Source organism: Semicossyphus pulcher, unplaced genomic scaffold (assembly GCF_022749685.1).
Source record: "Semicossyphus pulcher isolate SPU_LCO1_2020_fin unplaced genomic scaffold, fSemPul1.0.p SCAF_12, whole genome shotgun sequence".
In the NCBI taxonomy this organism is placed as follows: domain Eukaryota; kingdom Metazoa; phylum Chordata; class Actinopteri; order Labriformes; family Labridae; genus Semicossyphus; species Semicossyphus pulcher.
Window position 1 is genome coordinate 17,323,247 of NW_027211626.1, and position 27,345 is coordinate 17,350,591.

Sequence of the window (27,345 nt, forward strand, 5' to 3'; positions counted from 1 at the left end):
TAAAGCTTGTATGGACCGATTTTTCACTCTGAATCCATGAATCAAGATTAATTCATCGTTCCAGATTATATATGGTGACTTTGATAATCAGTATGCCATCACGAAAGCATGATCTTACTCCTTTATTGCAATCGTAAGTCGTTGAGGACATCTGCAGGGGGTCAGAGTTCACAGTCGCACACTTTGTTGCTCAAGATTCATGACACCCTTTTATCGAAGTACGACAGAAAACCTGCCAAGACCAGCCCACAAAAAAACATGTAATAGTCATTGAGATAAAGTTGCGGCTCAATCAGAAGAACAGACGCACAAACACACACAGTTCCTGGAATAGGAACGAGGGGACGGGGGGGGGAAAGTTTGAGGAATCTGTGCGATGGAAAAGAAAGCAAAACCTGAGACTCTCTGTGGCTCGTGCTCACTCCGTCTTTCTCACTCCATTTATGTGTCTGTGTGTTTTAAGTGTGGTTTTGGTCTATAGCCCCTAAGGGAGGGGCTAGAAAGAGAGATGTGTGTGTGTGCGTGTGTGTAGGGGGGGTGTGCAGGAAACGGTGGCGTCTGGAATTGATTTGAGGCTAAAGGGAAAAATAAAATACTTTGGATTCTTAAAGGCTCGGGGAGCGGGGACAGACGACCACAAAGAAACGAAGAAAGGAAGGAGAGAGAAAGAGAGGCCGCATAGCCACAAGAAGAAAAGAGGGGGGGGATCGGAGATAAAGAAGGATTTATACTCCTGCAATTAAGGCTGTGAGATCACAATAAGTACACTGTGAGTCTTGTGTGCAACTTTTGAGAAATGCTCACAGGGTTGTACGGGCTGCCCGGATTCGTCCCGACTTTTGACAGAAACAGCATCTTTTGGAAACTGGACTACCAGACGACATTTTTATTTAAGGTATGCGATTGTCCGACATATCGGCTTCGGCACTACCTTTGCAGCGGTGCCCGTCAGTGAATGAAGCCACATGCAGGAGTATAAATAACTCACTCCTCTGCGGGTAACAAAAAAGTTTAGTTTTAGCCTTGGAATAAAGTGAAGAAAGCCGACAGAAAGTTCTCTCAACAAAAAAGCCAATAAGATTTTTTCTATTGGATTATTGTAGAAGCTAAGCTCTGTAGCAAACACCGCCTTTTTTGTTTAGCATGATCATATGCATCATCAAAAGCTTACATAAGGCTGTAAACACACAGTGCCACAGTCACATGACCATAACATCACCACTACTAAGTTTCCAACTTGTCCATGTTTCGCCAGATGATGTTGAATGTCCCCAAAAAATCTTTGTAATCTTGTTTAGCTACTTCCAGACGAGGTCACTGATGAGTCTCGATTTCTGCTGCGACATTCGGATGGTAGGGTCAGAATTTGGCGCAGACAACATGAAAGCGTGGATCCATCCTGCCTTGAATCAACGGTTCATTTTGCCCCTTAGCACCAATTGAGCATTGTTTAAACATCACAGCCTGCCTGAATATTACTGCTGACCATGTCCATCCCTTTGTGACTGTGTACCACTTCCAGCAGGATAACGCGCCATGTCACAAAGCTCAAATCATCTCACACTGGCTTCATGAAGACAACATTGAGTTCACTGTACTCAAACGGCCTCCACAGTCCTCAGACCTCAATCCAACAGAGCAACTTTGGTATGCGGTGGAACGGGAGATTCGCATCATGGATGTGCAGCCGACAAATCTGCAGCAACTGTGAAGCTATCATGCCGATATGCACCAGCATCTCTGAGGAATGTTTCCAGCACCTTGTTGAATCTATGGCACGAAGAATGAAGGCAGTTCTGAAGGCAAGGCCTCACTTTATAAGAGCAGAGACGAGGATCGTAAAATGAAACAGTAGCGACTAACACCGAGAAGCTGAGTGAAGGAGTGATGAGAAATAAAGATGGTGGAGGGAAGGGAAACAGGCGTGATGGAGAGTAACTTGAGACGCTGCAGCCGTGGCTCGAGATTCACTTTAAAACCTGTTTCCAACAACAGCTGTGAAACTGTTTATTGTCTCTTGTGTTTCAACAGCAGTGTTAAAGCTTTTAACTTTGCACTGGTGATCCCCACACATGTAGGATTTGTTCCTCGACAAGAGGGTTCCCTTTATAAAACTTCAGAGTACCTTCTAACTTGTGCAGTAACAGCAAAGGTCAAGGGTTAAAGTTTGAATGCAGTGAAATTCCTTTAAAATAAGCAAAAAGAAATGTGTGCATGAGGCAAAGGAAAGATGTAATGATCTGCTAAATGTGCCTCCACTCTCGCAATCCCAAATTCCATTACATTAATAATTAACCTTTCAAGCGTTTTTCACGTGTAAACTCCTAAAACTGTAAATCACTACGCTGCGCGGGACCAGTGAACGTCCCATTAACCGATCAGCAGGAAGCTCGTTCATCTTATTAGCAAAGCTCGTTAAAAGCGACCACAACAATGATGAGCGCTGTTGTGTGTTATTGGCCCCATGCAGCAGTAAACACAGCTGCCAAAACCGCAGCAGAAGGCGAAGAGAAAGGCAGGTGAGGGGAATTTACGCTGCCTTCACGTCCACGGCAAACAACGAGGAAACAAATAACGAATGAAGAGATCTACGGAGACGAGGAGGAAAGAGAGCAACGGAGAGAGAGAGAGGGATTTGTGTCCAGCTAGGTTAGCCATGTGCGTTCATGCTTTAGCGCGCTCGGCGACTCTGTTCCAACATGATGAATAGACACTAAAGATATTAGAATATGAGACAGACAGAGAGAGAGAGATATCAAAGGGAGGCTGAGAGGATAGGAGGTGGAAATCCTCTTTTTTCCCATTCTTCCTCATAGAGAAATGAGAGAGTTAATCCTCAGGGGCTTACATTTGTTTTTTCGCTCTCTATCTCCCTGTTTTTCAGCATCTCTGCCCTCTGACATTCTCTCTGCTCCCTCCTCATCTTCGCCTTTCCTCCCTCTCATTCTCTCCTTTTATTTTTCCGCTCTCATTCTGCTGTTAACCATCATATCTCCATTATATTTCCTCCTCTTGTTGACTTCCCTCTGTCCCAGAATCCCCATCTTTTCTCCTCTCTCTTCTTCCCCCCTCCCTCCCTCCATCCCTCTGATTCCTTGCAGGGTTTATGGGTTTATGATGCATGGTAATCTCACCGCAAACACATTTATCTGCTCATTCTTTATCTTCCTTCTTCTTCCTCTTGCTCAGCAAGGCTCTGAGCTGTGTGATGATGCTTATGGGATATTTACATTTGATTTGTGAATATGGAACAGAGGGAAACGTATAAACAGAAGAGGGCAGAACGGAGCAGAACAGAACGGAGGAACACGACGAGATCAAGCGGCGAATACAAATTCAGAGCACAACAGCGCGGATAGAGGCCACGGCAGAGCGGAGTCAAAATGAAATCGATGTGAGGCCTGCATGCAGGGGTCAGGAGAGAAAAAAAAGTCTGACCTTATCATAAAAAAAATCTGTGAGAGAAAGAGTAAATGTCCCATTTGACCCTTGATGAAGTATCTACCTTTCAAAAGCAATAGAAAGTCAAAGTATTGTTTCGGGTGCAGGTGGCTTTGTGGCAGTGCAGGCTCGGTTGATCAAGCCAAGCCTGTAATCTCATATTGGAGGATAACTCTCATATCTTGCATCCTTTCAGCCCTTCCAGAAAAGCAATTTCCCTCCATCCTGAAATGCCATTTTCTCCTGATAGCAGATCCCTTAAGCTTTCAAATTAAACATTGTCACCTGATTTCCTCTCTGAGTGTTCCCAAAGCCCCGATGATTACATTCACACCTGTGCGAGTTGTTTTATCTGTAAACATCTAGGACGGATTCTGAATTAAACTCTGGTGTCGGGTATCTTAACTTCTTTGTGTTATTAGTTAAACTTTGTCGCTTCCTGTGGACAAAGTTCTTCAGTTATCAGCTTTAACACTCCTTCCAGAGAAGGCATCAGGATGTTTTCCCTTTCTCTTCCTTTTGGCTGTTTCAGAACAATTGAGACCCGGATGGTTGATAAACTTAAAGGGCCAGTTCGCCTATTTTCAACCTCAGTCCTATCTTGCTATTATGGGGAGCTAATGCCATTATGGTTGAAAAAATGCAGTTTGGCTCTGTGCCTTTGGAGGACGCTATCTGCTTCTCCAATGAGCCCTGGAAAACCTCCACTAGACTACGTAAAACACGCCATCTGGTGGAGGCCAGGGAGCTCGCTAAACTACACTTCCTCAATCTAGGACGCCCGCCTCTGATGTCATGTCTCGTTCAGAATCGTCAGGTTTGAAATGTAAACTGCAGACCTTAAGATTTTTTAGACAATCCACCGGTATATTCTCGTCGTGTTTCAGATTGTTTACCGCTCTGAGCCATTGTCTGCAGCGAAACGGTAGTATTTCACTCCAGCGTCTTTCGCTGGGCCGTTCCTTTCAGAGGGAGGGGCGCAATGCACGCTGGGTTTTGTAGGAATGTAGAATGGGCGCTGTTTGTACAACTTTTTCCACAGATATGGCGCCAATTTCAAACATTATTTCTTCTATCGATTACAGAGAACACCAGCTCTGACTGACGGTGGCTTTTTCCAGGGGCGAACTGCTCCTTTAAATGTTTCTGGCGTGGCATTTTAAAGTTCCTGAGCATAGAAGTTCAAATGTTACAGGTGCCGATTGAATTTGCCGTTTTTTAAAGGTGCTCTGGGCATTTAAAAAAAAAAGGCAGAAAAATGTCAGTGACATTCCGTAATAGGTTTTAATTTAATGCCAGAGTTAGCTCCGTCGGGGGATTTTAAATTGCTGGATATCTTATGAAATGAAACTGCAATTATGCCATTCTGTAAGTGTCAATCCACACAATGGTTTCATCATTGCTCACTTACAGACTACAGTGGCATAAAGAGAGAGAAATACCCTCTCACTTTGGATTTCGTGTGCAGCTGAAAGCCAAAATAGTCCGTCTCCAAAACTTCTGATGTAATCTACTTCACACTCGTTGTTAGGCATTAAGCTGATGCTCTTATTCAGAATGGAGAAAGGCTGAGTGTAAGTCATATAAGCTTAAAGCGCTACATTGCAAAATACTACAATAGACATCCAAAGAAGAGGGTGAAAGCTTCAAAGCCGCAGTCAGCGTCCAAACAGCATTTGTTGCGAGCGTGAGCCTGTTCCCCTCGAATGATCCGAGAGGAGCGATGGCAGCGCGCTCGCTCGCGAGAGAAGGCGGTCGTTTTTATCCGTGAGGGTTCCATTAAAGGATTGATGTTTCAAAGAAGCCTGATATGCAGCTTCTTGCCATTTTTCTGATGATTCATCCACCCATCTGCCACCTCCTCTGCCACCGGCAGCTAACAGCCTGTCTGCAGCTTAAAATCAGCCTTTTTGTCATTCTTAAGTGGCCACACATCCAACAGGTAATAAGCTGATTAATCACACCCACTGCCACTTTCTATTGCAGCCTCACGACTTACACAAGCACACGAGCTATAACACACAAAGGTTGATTCCCCAGTACAAGACAGCTTCGGGCTTTTTGCCGCCCGTTTTGAACGTTTATATTAACTTGTATTAACAACCTTGAATTAGTCAAAAGGCCCGGATAAGATGACGTCCTGGCAAACTGTCCCTGCTGCAGCTTCAGAGGACCTCTGGCATAATTTAACCACACAGCAGCTGTTTGTGTTTGTGTGAGCGGGTGGGTGGGAAAGGGCAGCGTCTTTAAAACTCTCCCCAGGTTTTCCTTGGTATTTTATTGATGTGTGTTTTTCTATATCAAGCCCTCTATCAGTCAGACTGCTGGGTAATCAATACTGGTAGAGGGCATTAAACCTCACTGTGTGTGTGCGTGCGTGTGTGTGTTTGTGTAAATCCTTAGAAGGAGAATCTTCTCTTTAATTCCGGCTGCTTATCTGTCCTCCCAGACACCCATCAGTGTCCCTTTTTAAAGATATATGAGCCTGATAGTTAACGACTTTTAACAACATACTTCTTCTCCGCTTCAACACGCGAGAAACGCTCATTAGCGCTGTGTCGCACATGTAGACATTAAAATGCTGCACTTTGCATTTCCTCCTTGTTGTGTTAACATTTACTGTTGCGCTCCACTTTGTGGTGTTTCGCAAATGTCAGACACTTTTCTGCAGGTTATACCTAACAGCTAGTGTGGCATTAAACAGAGCTTGAACTTTAGAGACTTTTATTTAAACACTTTTTTTTTTTTGCACAAAAGCATGCATTAAATGAAAAATGTTTCGCTCATGTCAAGCTCCGTCCCTTTGTTGTGAAGCTGTAACTGGCGTCTGTTCGCATGTTCCTATCCTGTTTTTCTCACTCTTCACTGATGAATCACAGCCAGATCCCATTGTGCTCCAAGCTTGGAACTAATACAAACAAATACACAAAAAATAAGGCACAACTGCTGAGAGGCGCGATCGCGACCTCATTCACCCACTTTTTGAGGCTTTCATGCGCAGCAGATCACATCATTAGTAGATCAGAAAACGTGTTTTTTTTGATGTTTCATAAAAAATCTTTGGCAGAAGCACACTTATCGTTTCAGGGGAATTCTTGCTTCAGTATCTCACTTTTGGAATGGCTACACTGCAGCTACACTTAATCTGCAGTGATGCTGCTGTAAGCATTACACTTGCTATAGTTAATGCATGCAAAATCAGCCGGCAAGTAAAATAAATGTGCTGCATACACGATCTGCATGCAAACAACGTTTAAGCCCTAATGCTGCAAAACATCTTCCTGTGTGAAACGTTCAACATAACTATTGTTAGTAACAAGTGTGTCTCCAATTAAACCTGTAATTTCTGTCCCTGATATTGCACAGCTAAAGATTAACCCTCCCAAGCCTCAAGCCTTTGGCAGATCTTTGTGACTGAACTGCCTGTAAGTTGAAATCAAGCGTTGTTTAGAATTTTTGATCCACCCATATCACAAAAACACAACAAGCAAAGGCAGAGGACGGAAATAACTGAGAAACAAAGCCCAGCTAGGGTTGCTACATGCAGGCACATACAGCCCATAAACTAAAAAGATGGGCAACATGACAGCTCCTTAAAAGTGAAGCCAAAACATCTCTATCGCCCCCTGCTGACTGGCTGCAGTATAGCTCATAAAGCCCGCCTCCTCCATGTTAACAGATGGGACATGAGTCAAACTATAAAATCAAAATACATGTCAAATAAATGATTCTCAAACATGGTTTCTGTCATTATAGTTAGTTCTTATCATGCTGATTTACGCACAAGTGTTTATTTTTCTGACAAGTTTATCTTTAATTAGTTATTTGAGGATGATTGACAGCTCTGTTGACAAACACGGCCCCTGCAGCCGATCTGTTCCCGATTAGCGGAGTGGAGGAGGACAGTGAGAGGAGACGTAACTAAAATAATCACTACAGTCATTGAAGTTTACATATCTGTGAATGTTAACCTCAGACCAACACAAGAAGCTGTTGTGCTGTTAAATACGCCAATGTGCCGCATCTTTGCTCTTTTTTCCGGTATGTTAAGTGGCTACAGCAGCATGACCCGCCGATCTCTACGACGCAGCTCTGGCTCCAACTGACGCGACCATTGCAAGATGGCAGCGCCCGTCACGGGGGTATTCTGGCTTCATTGGTACAGCCACATACACACACAGGACAGTACGTTTTTTGTTTTTTTAAGCATTAGTATGCCGAAAGAAGAATAAGGCACTAATCTAAGAGAGAGGAAAGGTACGTGACATACAGAGAGAGAGGGAGAGGGGATGGTGTGACCTGGTGAGATAAGCTTTTTTCTATTTTTTCTACTTTTCAAAGCTAGGATCCTCACGCACACATACACGCACACACACACATACACACACACACACACACACACACACACACACACACACACACATACACAGGATCTCTTTGTCAGTTTGCCTGCCACTGAGTTGTCCCTGTGACAGGAGAGGTCATGTGGATGAATGCCTCCTATTATGGGATATGTGCTCAAATCCCAGTTTGCGGGTCAAAAGGTTAAACATCCAATCAGCACTCAGCGCGGCTAAACCCTCTTTTGAAACCAAGAATCATGATAAGTTCGCAGCGGAATCAATAGATGTCAATGGGAACATATTTCATAGGCAGCCACAAAGTATAATCCAGGAAAAAAAACAGACGGAGACGAGGCTTAAATCTTCATACGTCTGTTTCATATACGTTTTAAAGGACGACGTGTAAGCCTCCGATAAGCGATACTTTGAACATATTAAATGTCCATACATTTGGCTATTCTTGTCATTTACTGCAGCCCGTTTCCCCACAAAATCTGATAGTAAAGTCAGGTGCACGGTCACCTTAAATCATGGGACCCTGACACCCAGGATTAAAAAAAGATACATTTAAATGACCTTTGGTTTTAGGGTCAAGTCACCTTCACACTTTATACTTAACTGACCAACGAGAGAAAAAGATTACATTGGTCTTACTGTGGTGTGCAAGACATACAGTATACCCATCACTATAGATGTTCTTGTTGCATGTGTCCCCTCTAACCTGTTGGGAACAAAGGCCTTGCTGTTAGCTTCCTGAAGCCCTGAAACTTGGTTTACATACAATCTGCTGCACCAGCTAAATGGAGCAGGCATCGCCATGTTGCTTTTTCCCTTTTGGAATGGGAATAAACACAATGCTTTCCATGCAGTCAGGCCACTAACGGCTCCCACCAACAGCTCTTAACCATAGTCAAAACTTGGTTTCTTTACATAGATAAGCATGTAGCGCAATCTAAAAATAACAGGTACATGTGAACGAGGTTCTGCAGAGTACCAAGCTTTCTTGGTTGTTATTGGAGCACAGAGAGAAAAGAGGCCTGACTGAGGGAGCTGGGGATCGAACCACCAACCCTCCGACTGAAAGACTACCGGCTCTACTACTGAGCCACAGCTGCCCCAAAGAACTATTATCCTTAATTAAAACATTCATCTGTTGATGTGTGTTACTAGAACATTCCCAGGTAATAATCTACTCCTCTCCTGTTTCCGTAGTGTCACAACCAACAGCTCTTTCAAACACATCAAACCCTCCGTCCCACTGTCTGGGAGACTTTCTACCTATTTGTCTTTCTCCAGTTTTGCAGCCTGCAGTTGAAGGATTAGAATGTGCTTTTCTGAAATCGGCTCGTCAGCCTGCCAGCCACTGATAAGCACACTCAGGATCGATTAGATCTGCCTTTAATCTATTCAACTTTTTCCAGGCGACTGGAAAAAAAAGAAACGCTTAGTATGGGAGATGTGAGGTGCACGATACGGTGACTTTGGGAACATGTGGCCAGAGGGCAAATGCATTGTAAGCCACATTTTCAGGCATGAGATCATATTTAATATGCAATTTTACAAGTCCTCTTTAACAAGCCGCTGTAGGCAGATACAAGCTAAACAATTGAGAATAATTTTCTATTAAGCGTGAAGGACAGAGTTCATTACTGAGAGAGACGGAGGCGAAAAGAGGAAAATGGCTTAATGAAGACGGAAAATAAACAACAAAAACTAACATATTAGTATTACTGAAGCACAAAAGAAAGAGTCGGAGCTGCAACTCTCTCACTCTCAGTCGCTCTTTATTTCCCTGAAAGAGAGGGAGCAGTTAAACAGAATGCTAAACAGGCGAGTTGGGGCTGGACTGTCGATGCCAATTTACAGGCCTTTTGATTCAGCACACACACAGGAAAGAAAAAATAGCAGAACGCACCTTTAGCTCATTACTGATGTTGGATGCGTTGATTGTTTTCTCCTCTGCACGGTGACACAGATCTGCCTGAGACAAAAAACAGAAGGGAATATAGATTAATTACATGTAAAAACTACCTATTATCAATGAGTAAAGGTTCAAAGACATTATAGTTTATGTATGATGCAATTAGATGCATATTAGTCGAGTGTAAAGGGTTGTTTTAATTATGCTGTGCATGTAATTATGTAGGGGATAGAGAGAGGAGAGTAGTAATGCAAGTTTAAGTTGGGAAGATGAATGAAAGGAACAGAAAACAAACAACGAGGGATTTAATTTGTAGATAAAAAAATCAGCGTTTTAAGTCAGAGTGTACTTAAAATAGTCTTGTGTGCAAATTTAAACATTTGCAGCTTCACAAACAAACCTCTTGCAACCTCTGAATACACATGATTTCTCCAACTCTGATAATAAAAAAAAAATGTCTTTCAGCCATTTAACTAAACTACATCAACAGAGACAGCAGCAGGCTGACAGCGTTCCCGCAGAGACGTGTCTTTTGGAAACGTATTGCAATTCACAATCTTCTATCAAAACAACCGAGCTGTCGTAATGCGTGACCTGAGTGTTGATTCATGTGTTGACTTAACCAGTAGTTCTAAATTCCAAAGAGCTGGTATTTTTTATCCAGGAACAATTACAAATACAGAAAAACAACATATTTCCATGAATTACATTGTAAAACACAGGCTAAACATCTTTTTAAAAAAGGGCACTCAGCCACTTTTTTCGAACTGATTGTCTGGCTGTCATATTGTAGTTGAAGGTGTCCTGACTTTCACCTCAATTATTTCCATATATCAGAACATCTCTTGTGTTTCTGCTTACATCGCACCAAAAGCTTGAGACTTCAAATGTGAGAGGTGCTCAAGGACACTTCAGACTTTCATTATGAAGACTTTATCTAGGCAGCCTCCCACCTCCAACATAAACAGATAAGTCTGAGCTTTAAATATCCACTTTCCATTGCATAAAGGTCGGGGTCAACGGTTTGACATTAGAGTTGGTGTTGAGGAAAGAATAGAAGCCACTCTCTTTATGTTTCCATCGCATTCCCAGATCACCTAAGGTGTTCTCTGGCCAGAGAAATGAACAGCCTGCATCTGTAACTACCAGTGAGAAGCCCCTGAGCAAGCTACTTAACCCTGCCTGTCCCGGTGGAGTGGCTCAGGGGTCCACGGAGGTGGTGCTGAGTGGCTGTACAGAGCAGCTCCCCGGCGTCTGTGTGAATCAGGGCATTAATAAAAAAAATGTTTTGTTCTAACTGGTAAATAAGGGTAAAAACCACAGAAGAAAGCGGTCTAGCAACACAAGATTTTCTGAAAGAATATATTCCCTTCCATCTAGTAATTATGTGGGTGTGATGGTACATCAGTGAGGAGATGAGGAAAAACACTGCGAGGGAGATATTTCATAACGTGGTAATGGCTAAATATCAAAAGGCCAGAAAACTGCCTTTATCTTCTGTGCCACATTTTCCTTTATCCACATCTTTATAAATGTGCAGTGGGAGATCACAGAGCTCTGAGGACCGAGACTGCAATAATTAACCTCCCCTACGTTTCTTGCAGAAACTGAAGATCAGAACAAGAAGCTTTTTGGAGTGTACGACTTGAAAGAAATGTAATGTGCCTGTTTTATGTTTTTTCAGACAAGAGATTTCAAACATTTTTACTAAAGAGTTTTGAATGTTTTACACTGTCCTTCTAAAAATATACAAACAAAAGTCTTTCTTTTTTATAACTAACTTTATCTTTTCACACTTTTTTTACGCAAGATATTTAGACAAAACCTCAGTGCCTTGAAATGTCTGTTCTTGTTTACATAGTCATTAACCTCCAACACAGTTCGCTCCTCTCCTGCTCTACCCTCTTATGCAAATATGGTCGCTTCTGGCCCCAGAAAAAACAAAAACAAAGGTGGCTACATCCATTATTTAAAGGGGGAGGGGGTTATTATGCTGATTTCAAGCTACATATTACACTCTGTGATACCTGTGGAGTACCTTAGCATAATTTACGGTTAGAAAAACTCTGTCTGAAACTAATCAGTCAGCTCTGTCCCTTTAAAAAACCCCGCCCCTACAAGCCCGCTTCCTTCTGATTGGCCAGCTCTCCGAAGCCTGCCAACAGTGTTACAGCGTTATGGGCAAAGAGAAAACTGACATTTTTGATTTGAAATGAATGTCTGGAGCTCTTGTCCTTTGGAAAAGTAAACACTTAAAAGTCTTTCCGTTGAGTAGAGCAGTGGAGTGAAAAACATTTCAGGCAGACTGAGCTGCTGGGTGGGCGTGTCTGTAAACTGTGCCTGGGGCAGGAAGTTCTGCTGTGTCTCGGGCAGATGCCCAAATATGGAGTTCCTCCACTTTGTGACATCACAAAGTGAAGCGTCTGGAGAAGTCTGTCTGTCATTATATATATGTCATAAAATGTGAACCAGCATAATACCCCCTCTTTAAGAATTGCCTAACTAGTGTGCAGTACAAGAAAGTGACAGCAGTGACAGTGGCATTAAATCTAAAGGGTCTTTAACATCAGCACAACTGTAAGTGCCAAGAACACCTTTATTATCAGCAGAGCCTTACGCCAAATCATTATTATTCAGTGTTGGTAATATCCCTCCAGTATAACACTAATCATCATCATGTTATCATTATTGTCATGCTGCAGAACAGCCTGCTCTGTATGCAGAGAACACCGGCTTCTTTCACCTTGTTTAATAGAAAAAAAAAGGATATTAATCAGAGTATCTGAAGCAACACGTGCTGACTCAGCACATGACGATGATAGCAACAACGCGTTGCTCTGTCCGTCACTGCATCGCAGATGCTTTTAAAATGAGGGGTGCTTACCGAAGCCGCTGCGCTAATCATCATTGTGTGATATGTCGCTGTGGAATTATACCAATCACTATTGTGCTATCGTTATTATCATTCTGCGGCTAAATCTGCCTGCTTTGTATGCAGAGACGATTGAGCTCATTCCAAGCAGAAAATGACAGCTCGTTATGTGAGGGGAAAATGGATTTCACCGTGTTGTGGTATTGCGAGGGACCCCGAGACAATACTGTCAATACTATAAAGCACTGTCTGAATTGGTTCTTGTGTGAAATGTGCAACGCATGAATAGAGGCCTATTGATTGGTAGTCCACTGCCACCGAATCTGTTGCGTGCATGTTTCACTGCATGCACACAGGCCCTCTTAAAGTGGTAATATTTTCTATTGATTTATTTTGATGAATTGCATTCATATATCTGAAGTGATTTTCCGCACGATAAACACTGTGAGAACATACGACTCAGATTGTCTGTTTCTGCAATAAATAACAATAAAGATAAAAACGACTTGAAAGGTGATGTGATGGGTTGTTACAGCTGCAATGTGCGTCTCTAACACAACAGTTCAATGCTTCAGGCTTTGTCATCATGTGGATCTATACTAGGGATGGGCGTTTACAGTAATATTTATATTGGAGTTAATGCGTCTAATTATCAAAGAGTACTTCTGGAAGTCGTCAAAGGCGGCTCTTAAGTAGGCAGGTTATGATTTCCGGGGTGTTCCTGCTGCTCTGAATCAAATGACGGTTGTATATTACTCCACAATACGCACTGTATGCAAGTCTGTAGTAATAGTTAAGCTGTGGGCACTTTGCAGATCAGCCCTTTATTTCATCATTCTTGCCTTATACATCTGTTCGCCGCAAAGGTAGAATCCGCTCCTGCTCAACAAATACTCTCAGCTTGTGAAAGCATTCTTCTCCCACTTACTCACTGGCAAATTTTTGGGCCTTTTATTCAGACAGAGGACGGCGGATAGTGTCGGACACGGGCAAAGAGAGAGTGGGGATGACGCTTCAAAGGGCCGAGGGCGTGAGTTGAACCCAATTGCTGACCTAAACTGGCGCCCCACTCATCAGCAAATATAAAGTCACAATGTTCTTGATGAGCTGGCTCGTCTCCCTCTCCCTGGTGGCATCAGAGTGGAGCGTGCTAACACAGCAAGCAAACGGGGTGTCTAAAGATTGCCTGATATTGATTTAGGCTGTTTTGTACTCATGCCTAATAAATGATTTATCACCAAACTAAGCAGTTGTTTTTTGATAGTTGGCAAGTTTAAACTTGTGTAACTTGCAGAGCGCACTCGAGCATGGTCTTACGCTACTTAGCATATGCGTCCAAACATCACTCTTGTTACTGCTAGTTGCTTTTCTGCTTTTCACATTTGGTTGACTGATTTTCACATACTCGTAGATAAATGATATATTGTCATTTATAGTGTTTGATTTGCGAGCACTCTATTAAAAAATTGAATTGAAGTCAAGAACTTCAGCACTGATTCCCAACCGTAATCTATACATTGAAAGCAATGCTACTTGCTGCTATATTTTAGTCTCTAGCACTGCCAACAAGTATTCAGAGGGAAACAAGACTAGGTCAAAACCTAGTGTGTGGCTGACCGCTCCAGGCAATGCAAGGACTGTCCTTATGAGGCCGATGACAACGTGTTTGAAAGCAGGTGCGTGCTGTGGACGTAGGTGAGGGCAGCGGACGAGCAGCGGAGGAGCAGCCCCGCCTACTCCCCGAACATATCCAGAGCCATATAGACAGAGAGTCGCGTCTAGTGGAGGAATATGTTCCATAATCTGCCATTGCGATGTCGCAACTCTCTCTATCTCTATGGCTCAGGAAGTACCGTCACTCACACAGTTACTCAGTCAGTCAGTTACTCAGTCACATACAGACCCGTGCGTAGGGCTGGCCCCGGCAGTCAGCCAAAAAGCAGCACTGAGTGTCCACATTTAATATCATACTGCTAGAAATAGAAAGCCTCTTTTACAATTGGATTTTTCTGTTATAAGTTGTTGTTTGAGTTTCTGATATTGGCTGCAGCTGCCACGCAAAGGTCGTATCAGGATAAATGCAGTCGTCATCTCTCGGCCCCTTCATTGCAGAAAAAAACAAAAAAAACTCATGTGTGTAACTGTTGTAGCCATGCAGACTGCCTCAAACAAACATGCATGATGTTTGCATACGCATGCAAATAGACAGCTTGAAATCAAGCCATTAATGTTGTGTCTGTCATTAGCTAAAAGGCCCCGAGCTGGAGTGAGACCAGAATAATTATTCTGATTATAGTCCTCTAGCTGAGCTCTATCCAAACACATTACGCTCCCTCGGATTAAAAATCTGGTGTTTCATCTGGTTTCTAAATCGAGATGCCGGGATTTATTCCATGATATCAGCCAACGTTACCGCTAAAGCTGGAGTAAAGCCAAGTTTATTTTTTACAGATCTATAAAGGCAAAGTGTGATTGCTAATAGTTTGTGCAAACTGTGAAAGTTTGAAGCCTTTTTATGCTCCTCACACAGCGACTGCTCTCTGACTTTATAGGGCAGTGAAACAGATAACCTTTACATGGAGAGACTTGGCTGCATGCGAGGGCCCTGCAGTCATTCCTGACCCGGAGTTTAAGAAGCATTTTGGCCTCTGCTGGCCTCTGTCTTGACAGAATGGATCGGCTTTGGGAGGCGTTTGTCACTCAGGACGCCTTTTTCTTCTTGTATAGCTTCTGTTAACATACAAGCGTTTGCTCTAGCTTGCTATAACACCATATGCTACGAAACTCAAACTTATAAATTGCATGTTTGATATCAAGCAGCTTAAAACACCCATGATGTGTAATCACAATATCTCGTATCAGCAAGTGGGTGTCTGTGTGAGAAAGTGATTATGTGCATGAAAGTGAGAGTGAATATGAGCTTGTAACTGTGAGCATGTGTTCATGAGTTTGATGCTCTCGGTGCGGTGAAATGATGCAAGCAGAATGTGATAGCGGCTTTGAGGATCAGCACAGTGGGCGCAGCTGGTGGCTGCACACACACACACACGCGCACTTACACACACAGAAACGCACACATATTGGCTGGCAGGGAGTGGTGGATCCCAGCTGTGTCGGTATTAACCGTGCGCCAGGATGCATTCACAGGTGCACGGGCACATAGACGAGCACATTTCATTGTATGAGTGTGTACAAGCTACTGAGGTGTCACCGTGTACTGGTCCTCCATGCACACTTGGTTAAGATTTCCACACGCATCATCACAGTGGCATTGAGAAGCATTGTGGGTACAAAAAAAGGCGACTCCAGCACGAGCTGAGCAGTGGGTAAGGAATTAATGACTCTTATACTTTTACATTCTTTAAACTTATTTTCGGTGCCTTTCATACGTTTTATCTTCAGGCAAGCACCCTCCCCTAACTGTCCCCCTCCCTCCCTCCCTCCTCCTCTTCCTCTCACCTCCTTTCTGACTCATTGCTGAGTCTAAAATAAAATGCTACACAGGAGATGCAGGTGGCGGGCAGTCGCTTTACAAGGGGATTGGCTGGTAACCATAGGCCTATATTTTTATCTCCTTCAGCTCAGACGTCCTGCTCCCACAATAGTGCTACTCCTACAACACTTGCTCTAGACGGCGTGTATTTTTCCACTTCCTCATCTGAAAATATAAGCCCGCTTCCCTGTCAGATGTTCTGAAATAGCTCTATGTGGTTAGATAAGCCTCTGAAAGATAGACATCAGTGCGATGTTTTTCTTTCCATCTCCAGTGGTTGTGATAACTTTCTGTGTACCCTTGAAAACTATAGTTTGCAGTTTCTTCACTTTATATTGACATGGACTCCAACGGACTGTTTGCCAATTTTCAACCTTATCTACAAAAATTAGGGACATACAGAATGAAATGTCCATAGAGTCACACTTTGCAGCTACATAATTTGTTGTTCTTGTGGCACTCGTGCTGTCGTTTGACATCTGCTGTGACCTTGTTGGGGTACCAAAGAAGTGCAGGCTATTACAGATGGATAAAGTCTCCGCCTTAGCTTGTATTGCAACCTAGCAACGTTTCGAACAGCTTAATTTGTACCCCAAAATATTAGTCATATGGAAAGAGTGTTTTGGCACTGTCGCCTCACAGCTAGAGGGTTCCTGGTTCGAATACCAGTCTGGATGTACAGGGGCCTTTCTGTGTGGAGTTTGCATGTTCTCCCTGTGCATGCATGGTTTCTCTCCGGGTACTCCGGCTTCCTCCCACAGTCCAAAAACATGCTCGTTCGGTTAATTGGGGACTCTTAAACTGCCCGTAGTTGTTAGTGTGAGCATGAAAGGTTGTCTGTCTCTACTGCTGCGTTCAGACAACTGGGAACTCAAGAACTTATAAGTAGAACTTTTTGTGAAGTCTGACGAGAAAAATTGCTATGCAACGGCATTCAAAGTCGGAGTTCCTGCTTGTGATTTATCACCTTCAGAGGTTCTACTGGGAAGTTCTGAAGTTCCCAGTTGTCTGGAACGCAGCATAAATGCCCTGTGATTGACTGGCGATCAGTCCAGGGTAGACCCTGCCTCTCGCCCAATGACAGCTGGGATAGGCTCCTGCCCCCTCCGCGACCCTGAACAGTATAAGCGGCGTAGATAATGGATGGATGGACGGATGACACAGTTGAACATATAAATGTTGAAGTGCTGATCAATGACATCTAATCAGTCTCCTATGTGGGCCTTTCTATTGTTAGGGACTGCAAACAAACATGCCAGACTACATCACATAAACGGGTATTTAAATGCACTTTTGAACAGTTAAAGTAAGCTGCAGTCACTGGAAAGTGCAACTCAATACCTTCATCTGCAGAATATGTGGACAGCAAACGTGGGCGTGAGGTCACCAGCGGACTTGTTGATGCTCTTTGCCTTTTAAAAATCCGAGTTTGATCTGAGCCGCCAGGGCAATATGGAGAACGGCCAGAAGTTAGAAGAGTTTGATTTCTTCTTATGACTCCTCCGTTTCTCAGAGCCACCAATTGATTTTTTTTATATTAAATATCTGACAAAACTATCCCTACTGCAAGAACAATTTGAACAAATCATTAGGCAGAAGTCTAACTTTGTCGGCCATTAAATCCCTAACTGTCAGAATGGGCTGCTCTCCCGGCGTGACTGCGCAAGCTGAGCTCATTTTTAACTGCATCAACGTGACGTGGAGAATCTAAGGCCGACATGATGTTAATGTGATCTGATTTTACTGTCTAGACTTCATCTATGGGACGCACATTATGTAAAAGAGCAATCTGGTTTAAAATGTGTGAGACATCAGTTGTCTTTTGGTGATGCTCCTGGAGAACTGAGCTTGTTATGTTTCCCAAACTGATATCTTCATAATCCGCTTCGATCCCCAGAGAAGGAAACGCTGCTCATTACTGAACGCTGCCCGTGTTTTAAAAGCAGTGAAGTAATTTCAAACTCCTAAGACTTCAGCCTCAGAACTCCCATGGACACAGGCTTCTTCATATTATTGCTTTCAGATAAGAAGCCTTTATTAGCCCCTCAGGCGTCTTATCTGCACAATCGAGTCATTTGCATCTCCTTGTTTGTTCACCTTCAATCATAAGAGCTGTTTCTCTTTTTGATGTTTATCCCGTGCAAACAAAACAAGGACACTTAAAACTCAAGTTCCTCACTTTATAATTCAAAAGAAATTACATTTTCCAGCTGTGGTGCGAGCTTCCCGATGAGTGTATGGTGGTGACTTAATTTGGTACAAATTCTGATGTACTTCTTCCCTTTTCGCTGCCGTTGCGACACCCAGCCTGCGTTGCCGCCTGATATATTTAGAGCAACATCACTGCATCCTGTGTCACTATTTTCCTCTACAGTAATATGCAACCCAGCGTTTGACAACAAGAGGAGACACGGGGAGACAGCGAGAGAGATTCTCTGTTCCACAAGTGAAGGACGATGGAGAGACAGAGAGAGAGAGAGCGGAGCAGAAAACAAGTAAAAGTGCGACATCTGAAGTTGGTTGACATAAATACACACACATGCACACACTGTATAATGCTGCGAAGCTATAACCCAAACACACACACACACATACAGCATCCTTATACACCTGGATGCAAGAAAAAAAGTGTCTGAGATGTGATAGTTCATATAAAATTGTTAGCCTCACTTTTTGATCATGCATACATACACACATGCTAACATTAAATCCCCATGCACAGACAAAAAAACGCACGTATACTGTACATATACAAGTCACACACATCCATAACCACGAACCCACACTTGCAGTGATTGCTTCCACAAACAGATAATGAAGGTGTGTGTTACCAACAACGTGACCGAGGGAGGAGATTTATCATGGTTGACATGTTGACTTACAGAGACGGAGAGAAACGAGCAACACCCATTTAACTGACGGGGTTGGGAGGAGGGATAAAGTGCGAGGGAAGAGATAGATGATGGATAAAGAGGAGGAGAGAGAGAGAGAGAGAGAGAGAGAGAGAGAGAGACGAGGAGAAGGCGGGAGAGAAATAAATACGCTTTTTACATATTCAGTTCTGCACTGCTACCTCGCTTATGCAGGCGCGCGCACACTCGGTTATGACTCGCCTCACTTGTCGATGATTTTCATTTAGATAGTTTGTTATTGTATGACACGCTCTCTTACTCGCAGAGCAGTTCAGCCAGCACTTCACACACACACATACACATGAATGTTTAATGATCTCTCACATCTGTGTCTTGACACAAACTTGGCGGTGTGATTTTACTCTTTAATGTCTGTTTAGAGCATCAAAAAAACAAGCAACCCACCCAAGATAAAATCCGACAATCAGATCGCAACGTAGACGCTGCTGACACCTCATCACATGTAGATGAGATAATTTCCTGAGCATCAATTTCATAGAAGAAAATGAATAATCGTTGTGATATTAACCTCGAGATGTGCTCTTTTATTTTGGCTTTTATGTGCTGTGGTCGGGTAAGTAGCTAGAAAGTCCTTCAATGGAGGACATGATGGTCATTCAAAGCCTGGAAAGTGGCAAGCATCCTTTCTGCTTCAGTGTCCTTCAGCAAAATACTGAGTCATTCGACCGTATGTGGCCCGTTATCCTGGTTATTTATGGTGACGTAATTATCGTGTACATGAGTTAAATAACCAACTGCGACAAGGGCCGACTGTCAGTGCTTTAACCTGGACGGTATTGACCAACACCTTCATCCAATCCTGTTTGTACAGAGCTCTAGAAAGCATCGCAGCCAATCAATACAGATAGTAAGTGGACTCTCCTCTCTAGACTGAAGACATCTAAAAGGGCTTTACGCTACACGACACATTCACCCCTTCAAGCAAGTTTCCAAGCTGCACATCAGAATCTAATATAACGCATTTACACACAAACTCGCACCAATTGTGCCATTCGGAGATATTTCAGGTTAAGCATCTTGCCCAATGACACTTTGACATGAGGACTCCAGGAGTTGGGGATCGCACCTCTAATCTTCTTCTTACCGGCGGATGACCAGCTCTACCTCTTGAGCCACACCTTCGATGTATTGTAAGGTGTGATTGGCCCGCTACGGAAGCAGCTACAACCCAAACAGTCTGTGGTGTAGTGACGTCTAGCGCAGTAAGTTTTACAGTTAAAATATTTGTACTTACTGCATTTGGATGTTGGAGGAGTTGTGGTTGTATTTTACACAACTGAAGGCTTTTGTTTGCTCTAGCTACTCCATTGACGGATCAAAGAATATAAAGAAAAAAGGAGCAAATAAAGTTCTCTATTACTCTGTGTCGCTTGAAGGGTGTCGGTATGCTCAAGGCCCAAATATCGAGGAACTCTTCCCGACCACACACTGTCCTCTAGCCGACCCAATGTTCTCACCTTTTTGGTAAATTCAAGAAAGGAAGTTCCAAGAATCAATAACTTATTACATTACTGCTCCACCTTGTCTTTAATAGTCTTTGACCCAACAGGGAAAAAGGCTATCTTTAGTCTCTGGACAACCAAGTTGCTGCCACAAACACTCTGACCATAACCTTAAAACTTTCTCCAATAAATTATCCAGTGTTCGAAACTGTAATTGATTCGCGGTCATGGAAGTATTCTTTATGATGGTCACTGATTGGACATCTCTGGCTCTCCCAGCTCTTTATTTACCACCCCATCACTTGGATTCCATGTAAACACAGGCTATCATTGTCCTGCCCACTAATTAATGAGGCCAGTCAGAGCGCTGGATGCCTGCACGCTCGCTCTGCCTCCTCGGAGAAAACTGCTGGCAGTCCTATGAATCACCGCATTCAAATGGTCTCGTGGTAAAAGAGCAAAAATGATTGAAAACCAAAGGGAGAAATTCATGAGGCTGGATGAGCGATGATAAATGTATTAGCACCAGATGACATTTCCATCACCACCTCATCGATCACCTTGGGGACATTTTAAATTGTGGACCGCTTGTGTGTGTGTGTCTCTGTGTGTGTGTCATATGCAGAATCAGGCAGATGAAAACAGCTCCCCAGCACAAAAAACAGGAGCAGATACGCAGGACGTTGGAGGCACTGAAGTGTTGGACAAATGCATTCAATACACAAACAACTTTCAAGGCTGCTGTTTAACTAGTTTTAGTGTATTAAACCATAAAGCTACAATCCTCCATCCCTTCTTTTATTATGAAATATTAAATGTTTTTGTTTGCATATATTTTCCATTCAGAAATGCAGCTTTTTGGGGTTTTTAACTTGACACATTACAGCTCCCTGTCGAGCTTGGTTTAATTAAACTTGGTGACGATAGCAAACAAACAGTGCAGAGCTTGTGCGGAGTAAAACGTGGCAGTATTTTCAATTAAATTCCCACCATTAAAACTGTATGATGTGTGTATAGTATGCGGGGTAGCACTAGTATTGCCATACTGGGTTAAGAGTATAGCCCTGCAGCTGTTATTCACACTTAATCAGACTCAGGTGTCTGATCTGGTAGCTGGAGGCGACAGTATTGGAACATCTGTAGATATTAGCCTATCACAGTTATATCTGTATATATCCACACTAGTGGTGGGAGCAGGGTAACTCCATACGATACACGATAAGTGGCACACGATAGCGCTAATATCGCGATACAGCGTTTCCGCGATAATTGATATATTGCAAGACAATCGTACAATGATACATCACGATATCTGATTAACTTCTTCTTCGGCCAGTTAATTTCCGTCCACGTTACCCTCATTCACATCATAAGCGCCACCGCAAGGAGTCCTGGAGTAGTGACGCGGTGAGTCAAAATCGCAGGGAAATCTGTTTGGAGGGCCGTATATTTGTCAATTAAAATATCGATAATTGTACTGCACAAGTCAGGGCAACGATATGTCTATACAAACGTTGTCCGATATGTGCTAATATGTGCTAATTCAAGATGCTTGGGCAAGTAAATGAGACATGTCGCCATTAGATTATTACAACTTCATACTTAACAATGCTTTAACAAGATGCATGAACTCATCATTAATCTGTCACCACATCTTAGCCTTTCCTATCATCACGTATGCATAAACTACATGTTTTGAACTTCTTTGCTCATCAGTGTTGGGCATGATAAGCAGGTCATTATTGGTATCTGCCAAAAAACATCAAGCAGGAAGCAGAGTCCCAGTTGTCCGACAGCCTCCTGTTATTTGCATGATCCTCCCTTGCATGCAAATGCATCACAGAGAAAGGTGAGTCTCACTCATGGAGAGCAGGATCAGCCACAGATGACAGTCTAAATGCACTCCGAGCCTGTGTTCACCTGTTTGATAAATAACAGGGACCTCTGTAGCCGCGGGATGAGTCTGAAACAAGGTGCAAATAGCTCGGTAAATCTGGCCCTGACTCTCTGCTCCTCTCCGGCCTCCTCTCTCTCTTCCCTTTGGTCTGTCTCTTGGTATTCAGCGGCTGCTCTCTTGCAGCTCAGACTCTCTTATCTAAATCTCCATTCAGACGGAGAAAGAGACAGAGCCGGGGAGAGAGAGAGAGAGAGAGAGAGAGAGAGAGAGAGTCAGAGATAGATAATACAGGTCACTCTCCAATGACAACTCTAAAAGGCATCTGGGGAGAGGAGAGAAGAGGAGAGCGGCTGCAAAACAGTATATGGATTTCTGTTCTGAGCCGGGACCATGAAAAACAGACTTAATAAGTAGCTTGATATGAAAGTTAGTGTACATCTGGCGATTTTTGGGGCTCACTAGGACTTAGCCGTTTATTTTAAGATCCGCTGAAAGCCCATGGCAATGATAAATCAGCAAAAAAACATCCACCATATGCCTGAGTAATGGGAAGCTAAGCTGAGCAACATTTAGCGGAATTAACTCTTATCAATGGAAAAAGGAATTTGTACTTCTTGTTATTTTATGCCACAAAAATAGTCCCTCCTCGTTTTTAACATGCTGGCAGTGTTTTGATCTCCTGGCAGGGATAAAAAGCAACATTTTTATGGCTATTAAGATGTTTAACTTCAACACAGTAGATGACCACAACTATGTTTTCGAAAGATTGCTGCACATATGCGACAACATGTGGCATGAAATGAGGCCTAGAGGTTACAGAGGCCTGTGTGTGTGACTGGATGTAAACCAATTTATTTCCCATGAGCTTCTCAGTATACTTCTAGTGATCAGAAGAGTCGGCCTTCACATGTCCTTAACCCCGGCTAAGGTATTTGTCATGCTGTACATACAGTGTGGTTCTCTGCTGCTAGCCTCAGCTCATGAGCGGACGAAAAGCCCCTATCCAGATACTGGTAAAGTAAAAAACAATGGTGACATGACTTCAAACACTTACGACAGAAAGTATAAAGAGTATTCACATGTAAGTGTTTAAATGTTAAGCTGTCTTTAAGGTCAAATATGCAGGCTGATATAGGAGTTTGGTGTTGAGCTGAAAAACGGGACAGATAATCGAAGCTATTTGAACACTCATAGCTGATTTGACTTACACGTTTTTGAGTTGGTACAGTCTTAAAGGGCCAGGTCGTGGATTTTCAACATCAGTCCTATCATGCTATTATGGGGAGCTAATGCCTCTATGGTAGAAGAAAAATGCTACTTTGCTCTGTGCCTTTGGAGGATGCTATCCGCTTCTCCAATGGGCCCTTGAAAACCTCCGCCAGACGACGTAAAACACGTCATCTGGCGGAGGCCAGGGAGCTCGCTAAACTACACTTCCTCAATCTAGGACGCCCGCCTCCGATGTCACGTGTCCTTCAAAATCATCAGGTTTGAAATGTAGACTGCAGACCTGAAGATTTTTAGTCGATCCACCGGTATATTCTCGTCGTATTTCGGATTCTGTACCGCTCTGAGCCGTTGCCTGCAGCGACCAATGTCCTTGAGTGGAAAACGGTAGCATTTCACTCCAGTGTCACTCGCTGGGCCGTTCCTTTCAGAGGGAGGGTCGCAATGCATGCTGGGTGTTGTAGGAATGTAGAATGGGCGAAACCACGAGCTGTTTGTAAAACTTTCTCCACAGCTATGGCGCCAATTTCGCCACACAAACAAACACAAATTGAATATTTGCAATACAATTTTCAACATTTTGAGTGTAGTCTAGTTTTGAAGACTAGCTGATATAGATTTGACCATATATTTGAAGCCAAATACACACCAACACTGTTTTTTTTTTTTTACTTATGTTTGGTCCAAATCTTGAGCTGGAGTTGGAATGAGACCATAAAAATACGAGGTTGTTTTCGCATTCCGCTCCTTCCTCACACAGCTGCTCATTTATCTCTCTCTGAGTCTCCGCATTACCTTCACCTGCTCCGTCCTCATCATCACTTCCCTGCCTCCTCCCTCCCTCTCCTTCTCCTTACCTGCGGCAGGCAGTAAACTCCAAACTAAATTGAATTTGGCATGTTCTCCGACTGCTGTCAAATATAGCGCTGCGAGGAAATGGCAGTACATTCGCTGCTGATTTTTTCCCCGTATAATGATGTCCGTGCCACATGAAGCAGCTTGAAGTTTGCTGTGGGAGCTAACATGACTCTATATTTCCTCACATAGAAGCATGTTAGATCGGGATAATTCAATAAAAGTAAGCCAAAGACACAGAATATAAACCAATGGTGAGCCGGGAGAGGCTTAAAAAAGCCTGTGAGAAAATTTCAGCTATAGCCAACCTGCCCACACTGCAGCCATCAAAGCCTGAAATAGACTCTGTTAGAATACAGGAAAGCTACCTCGTCGGACCAGTTACCGGCTGTGTGTGAGTGTGTGCTGAATTGATCTACACCCCCAACAAAGCGATCCACTTCTCTTTTTTTGAACCTACATGTTATATATTTAGCCATTTCTCCTTCCTCAGCCATCCTGTACTCTCTCGTCGTCTCTCCTCCCACATCTACATCTCGCTCACCCCTCCCTCCCTCTCTCCCTCTCTCTCTCAGCACAATGCTATGTTGTAATGTAAAGTCAGCCTCGATCCATCTCGCTCTCTCTCCCCCTGTTTGTGCTATCAGATCTAGTTGGTATAGCTTAAGTCAGCCCTGCTGCCCGGGCTAAATGAATGTTAAAAGCCTATTGAGTTTCTTTGCGTGAGCTGCAATAGCTTTGCCTTACATAGGTAATACGATGTGCTCTGTGCGTGTGTGTGTAATGCGATGCAGTCTTTTAATTTAGGAAAGGAGACACAGTCAGCAGGTAGAGGTTATGACCTCTGCTAGAGGACACACACACGCTGGGTAACCTGACATGAAATTGATTTCAAGGTAAAGTAGCAGAACATATGAGGCTGCTGCTGGTGAGTGTGCGACTGCTGTATGGTATGTTTGTATGCGTGAGAAAGGGAACAAAAGGGTTTTCTCCCATTACGGTATGGCAGAGAAAAACTGCTCCACAGAACCATCAATAAAACTGCACTGAAACCGTCTCCTACACACCAGCGAGTTAACTTCAGGTTCCTAAATACAATATGTCGTTCAGCTCCTTTCTTTAAGACTAATTCCATCAGACTAGAAAGCAAAATTGTTTGAGCTGTGGCTGGATGATGGAAAAAAGACATAATATTGCCTTTATTTTCACTAATATGATGACAATGATGCATGATTAGTTCTAATGATCCTCCGTTTCTAACAGATCCACAGATCTATGGAGCAAAAATGATAAATCTACCCCAATAACTCACCATGTTTTCAGTTAAGCATCCCACAATCTAACATTAAACTGTTACCAGCAGGTATAAAAGTGAGGTTTGGAAGTAATTTCTAAAAAAGTAAATCAATAAATAAAGTGCAGTAAATGTTACGGCTGATCTGCGAAGAGCAGACCTTCCGTAGCCTTTCTATTAAAGACCACCTCCAGTCATGTTTTAAGACGTATAAAATGCTCTGCTTGAAATAATAAATTGTGTCTGATATGCCAAAATGTGTTTAATTACCTTGTAAAAATCCTCCCAAGGCATTTCCTCCTTCTCCCTCAAAATTCCCCAATCTGCATAGTCCCCGCCCACTATGTGCTATATTTCTCTTTTGGTAAAATGACAGCTGAAAACAAAACACGTCTCTGCCATCGTTTAGTGGCACCTTGTTGAAACTTAGCTAGCTTGAAATGTAGTAATTAGTAGTAGTAACGTTAACGTTAGTGGTCAGGAGTGAGTTTGCAAAGATGATGATGATGGTTACAGCTGTCTCGCGCATCACCGAAGTGGTCGCCATTGGTTGCAAATAATGATATGCATAGCGTCACCCCGTCCATTAACGGGATTGGCTCCTTAGGTTTGTGACGTCTCAAACCTGCCAATCTGAAAACGTGTTGTTCAGCCTGTCCTTGGTACACTGCAGTTTAAAAGCAGACAGGCCCAGCCATGGAGATGACTGCTCATGTTGTCCCTGATATGTCTTGTAGCACATGAAAAACACCACATGGAGATGTTCACAAGGTTAAGCACTTGATTTTCACTAAGAAGTGGGAGTTCAAGGCCACTTCCCTACAGAGAAAAAGCTCTCATAATTGGCACACCAAAAAGTGTCAGTTCCAAAGAAGGCCTGGTTAAATTCCCATTCATTGTCTTTCAATTAGACTTTAAGACAACCACGTGTCTTTTTGTCACGTCAAACTCTTTCCCTCATTCTAAGGATCACTGAGTAGTTGACTGAGGTTTTACATTAAAGTCTTCTTGAGGCCTCATAGAGAAGCGCTCCTCCTCTCGGCAGTAATGACTGGGAGAATTACTTGGAGAGAGTTGAGCAGTGGCAGCGCTAACTGGATCAATGAAGAGACTGCAGTCACGAAATAGGGGTCGCCGTGATCAATTAGACTCTTAACTGCTGCAGGATGATGAAACAACAACTAGTGGAGAATCTCACAAACTGCCCCGGCCTCTCCTCCTCGCACACTTTTCTCCTTGTCGTTTAAAAGTAGAGTACACGGTCGGGGGAAGAACACTTTACTTATCCCCGCCTCTGTTATGCCCTCATAAATTTGGCTGTTTTGCTCTTAATTAGCTAATTTTAGGTCTCACTTTTATCGCTTCCAATTACCCGACTGACATGTTTTGTATTGTAACACCTAAAGGCAGCAGGGGGATTCAAAGTTGAAAACATTCCCTGCCCCAGGTAGCAAAAATCAAAGCTTTGTGTACAGAGTCGAATCCATTTGCCTTCATTCTGTATTGCATCCTTCAGGTTTTATTCCGCCCTGCGACTCTTATTTGCCTGATTTGACATCACAAGGCTACCAGCCGGGTCGAAGCACTCTGCAAGTGTCAAATATTTTTCTCCTTAATTGGCTGCCTG

At 43.2% G+C, this 27,345-nt stretch overlaps 1 protein-coding gene across 2 annotated transcripts in view; it reads right to left on the reverse strand.

Moving 5' to 3' along the window:
• The window catches only part of cdh11 (cadherin 11, type 2, OB-cadherin (osteoblast)), a 95,169-nt gene that overhangs the window by 43,129 nt on the left and 24,695 nt on the right, over window positions 1-27,345 (reverse strand). The window contains exon 2 of one of the 2 annotated variants that reach the window (XM_069658081.1): window positions 9,700-9,765. The gene's annotated coding sequence lies outside the window, so the exon portion shown is untranslated. The remainder of the gene's footprint in view (window positions 1-9,699; window positions 9,766-27,345) is intronic. The other variant, XM_069658083.1, reaches the window with a different exon arrangement.